The sequence below is a fragment of the Dromiciops gliroides genome, chromosome 4 (genome assembly GCF_019393635.1).
Source record: "Dromiciops gliroides isolate mDroGli1 chromosome 4, mDroGli1.pri, whole genome shotgun sequence".
Taxonomy (NCBI): Eukaryota; Metazoa; Chordata; class Mammalia; order Microbiotheria; family Microbiotheriidae; genus Dromiciops; species Dromiciops gliroides.
The window spans coordinates 323,860,064-323,864,508 of record NC_057864.1 but is presented as its reverse complement, the minus strand read 5'-3'; positions in this window follow the sequence as shown (position 1 = coordinate 323,864,508).

The following is a 4,445-nucleotide window of genomic DNA, read 5'->3' as shown; positions in this document are numbered from 1 at the left end:
ATTCTTCATGGAATCTTCCACAATCAAACTACTTTCCACTGACCTTTCTTTTTTAAGCATATTTGTCCATATTGCACAATTCACCAAATAAGCTTACTAAGAAATCCAGGAATGAGAAAGGAAGAAACACAAAGAATAGTTGAGTGAAAATCAATGAAAACAAACACAAGAAAACGTCACGAGTGTATGACAAACCACCTAGAAAGAAAGAGACAATAGAGGAGACATTTGGCAAACAGATCATGGGCCTGGCATGGGGGTATATGAGAGAAATAAATAATCTAGATAGCCATTGGAAATCTCCCTGTGCCCAAAGCAGAGGGATCAATAATTTATTGGCTTCCCTAAAAGGGAATTCATCCTTCAGAAGATGGAGAATTCAATGGTTGGACCTCCTCTTCGCTATCAGATTCTTACCAACAAGAAGGAATTGGTTGCTGAGTTGTAAATGATGGGAAGCCCAGGGAAAAGTGATCAATCCATCTTAAAAGCAACAGGAACATTTGACATATGCCCACGTTTTGGGAAAAGCAGACATAATTAGGTTCACAGAAAGAATAAGAAGAATACAGCAAAGTAAAATTCTGTGGGGGAAATTGACTCAGGAAGAAGCTCTCGAGGATGAAATTCTAAAGACAGAAAAAAAAGGGGAGATGTCTAAAGACATAATGAAGATGTAGAAGGTATTCAATCAATTAATTTTTAATAATTTATTTTCACCAATTACAAACAAAGTTTAATGTTCATTTTTTAAAAACTCAAGTTCTAAATTCTATTTCTCATTTCCTTATTCTTCCCCTTCCCCAAGATAATAAGCAATTAGATATAGGTTATACATGTGCAATCATGCAAAACACATTTCCATATCAGTCATGTCATGAAAGAAGGCACAAACCAAAGAAACCTTGAAAAATAAAGAAAACAAAAATAGTATGTTTTCATCTGCATTCAGAATTCATTAGTTTTTTTCCTCTGGATATGGATAGCATTTTTTAAAATCATGAGTTATTTGGAATTGTCTTGGATCATTATAATACTGAGAATAACTAAATCATTCATGGTTGATCCTCATACAATATTGCTGCTCCTATGTATGCTGTTTTTCTGGTTCTGCTTATTTCACTTTGCATCAGTTCATGTAGATCTTTCAAGGTTTTTCTGAAATCCACATGCTCATCATTCCTTATAGCACAATAGTATTCCATTACATTCATATATCGCAACTTATTCAGCCATTCCCCAATTGATGTGTATCTCCTTAATTTCCAATTCTTTGTCACAAAAAGAGCTGCCATAAATATTTTTGTACAAATAGGTCCTTTTCTCTTTTTTTTTTAAAAAAAATCTCTTTGGGATACACACCTAGTAGTGGTATTTCTGGAACAAAGCCAACTTAGATTTCAAAACCCAAGATGGAAAGAATCATGGGGAGTTGACTAAAGAGATCAAGAGTCATAGATTCAATCTAGAATATTATGTTTTGTTCTGAGAGCAATATTTTTGGAATTGTATTAGTGAGTAGAATGCTGGACAGTCTTGAGAACGTGCTATATGTGTATCTGTCAAAGGAACCGGGAATGTTTAGCTTGGGGAAGAGAGGCCTTGGTTGGGGAGAAGGTGGAAATGATAGCTATTTTCCAGTATTTGAAAGGCTTACACTTGGAATGGGAGGATAGACTTGTTCTTTACTCAAGGGGGATTCTTTACCCTTTTGGGGGTTCATAAACCTTTTTGACCAACTTAGATTTTTTAAAAGACATGTCTCCAAAATGGAAGCAAGGTCAGGTAATGGAAGATGAATACAACATCTCACGTGATTGTATAAGAATAATGCCAGGAACACTGAAACCAAGAATGAGCTGAGGCTAAAGAGAAAAATCCAAGGTCAACAAAATGATGTTCTTAGCTATATTGAGGGATACAGAAGGAAGAAAGAAGAAATAGGACTGGTACTTGGGTGAATGGCATAACAACTAATGTCAGAGTGAAGGCAGAGCTGCTCATCACTTATTTTGCTAGTTTTCTCTACAAGGGAGAATAATCTTTGCACAGGAAAGGCCAAAAATAAAATAACTAACAAATAGTTAAAAAATGAAGCTAGATAAGGATGCTGTAAGAAAGCACCTATGTTTGAAAAGAGTAATTCATTAGGCCCAGGTGAACTATAACCTTAAGTACTGAAAGAATTCACTGACAATGTGACTGATGATTAGTAAACACCTAGGAAAAGAAAGGAGGGATCACAAAGAGCTAGCATGGCTTCATCAGGGACAAGTCACGCCTGATTAACCTTATTTTCTTTTCAGACAGGGTTTTGGGAATTATGCATTTTCTCTAGATTTTAGCAAAGCATTTGACAAAGATTATCACCCTAAGGATGAGATATATATGAATTAGGAAAAAGTAGATAGAAACAAAACTTTTTAAATGGCTGGATCCTAACAATATGTATTAATGATTTGACATCAAGTTGCAAGGAGCTTTTTGATGGAATGTTTAAGGGATTTGTACTTGGCTCTGTGCTATTTAATATATTTATCAATGATTGGGAAAAGACACAGAAGGCATGCTTATCAAATTTCCAGAGGAAACAAAGCTAGGAAAGATAGTTTTGGATGGCAGTAAGGAACAACAACAACAAAAATCGACTGGCTTAAACAATGGACTGAGTTGAATAAGATAAATTTTTTTTTAAAGTAAAACATTTCCACATTAGTAATTTTGTACAAGAAGACTCAAATAAAGGAAAGAAATGGAAGAAAGAAAGTAGAAAATAACATACTTTAGTCTGTGTTCAATCAATATAATATCTTTCTCTGAATATGGATTATATGCTTCATCATTAGTCCTTTGGGATTGTTTTGGATCATTATATGACTGAGAATAGTTGTCACTCACAGTTATTCATCAAACAATATTCCTTTCAACTGTGAACAACTTTCTTCTGGTTCTGTTTGCCTCACTATGCATCAGTTCATGTAGTCTTTCCAGGTTTTTCTGAAATCATCCTACTTGCCATTTCTGATAGCATAATAATTTTCCATTACAATCATACCCCACAGCTTATTTAGCCATTACACAAATGATAGGCATCCATTTGATTTCCAATCTTAGCTACCATGAAAAGAGCTGCTATAAATATTTTTGTACACATAGGCCCTTTTCTCTTTTCTGGGATGTCTTTGGGATATAGACCTAAGAGTGGTATTGTTGGATCAAAGGGTATGCACAGTTTTATAGTCCTTTGGCCATAGTTCCAGATTGCTCTCCAGAATGGCTGGATCTGTTCACAACTCCACCAACAGTGGATTAATGTACCAGTTTTCTCTCATCCTCTCCAACATCCAACATTTTCCTTTTTTGTGATACTAGCCACTCTGATAGCTGTGAGGTAGTACCTGATAGTTGTTTTAATTTGAATTTCTCTTATCAGTAGTGATTGAGAACATTTTTTCATATGACTATAGATAGCTTTAATTTCTTCATCTGAAAATTACCTGTTTATAACCTTTGACCATTTATAAATTGGGGAATCACTTGTATTTTTATAAATGTGACTCAGTTCTCTTTATAGTTGAGAAATAATATTTTTATCAGAGATATTTGTTGCAAAAATTCTTTTTCTAGTTTTCTGCTTTCCTTATAATTTTGGTTGCATTGGTTTTGTTTCTGCGAAACCTTCTTAATTTTATATAATCAGAATTATCCATTTTATATTTTGTCATGCTCTTTGTATCCTTTGTGGTCATACATTGAATAAGATTAAATTTAATAGGAATAAAAGTAGGTTTGAAAAATCAACTTCACTATAGTAAGATGTGGGAAGATTTGGCTAGACAGCAATTAAAAATGTCTGGATGTTTTAGTGGATTACAGGCTCTGTAGGAGTCAACAATGTGATGTAACTGCTAAGAGGATCAAATGTTTGTTAAATATAATCTTGGACTACAGTTAGAGAAGTATAGTATTCAGGACTAGAGAGATGATGCCCTCCACTGGGTAGACCATATCTAGAGTATTGTGTTCAGTTCTGAGAGCAACATTTTCAGAATGGTACTGATGAGAAGGATACTGAACAGTCTTGAGATCGTGCCATATGAGTATCAAAGGAACTGGGAATATTTAGCCTGGAGATGAGAGGGCTTGGTTGGGAGAGTGGGGGGTGGAAAATGACAGCTGTTTTCAAATATTTGAAAGGCTTTCATGTAGAAGAGGAGAGTAGACATATTCTGCTTTGCCCTAGGGACGACTTTCTTTATCTTTTTTTTGTGACAATCTGGTCAAACCAATGGACTCTTCAGGATGTTTTTAAGTGCATAAAACAAAATGCATTGGATTAAAAAAAGAAACAAATTACTTTGAAATATAGTTATCAAAATATATATTTTTAAATTTTGCAAATGGAAGGTAAAGCCCTGCCCTATAGAGTAGAATTAAGAGAGACA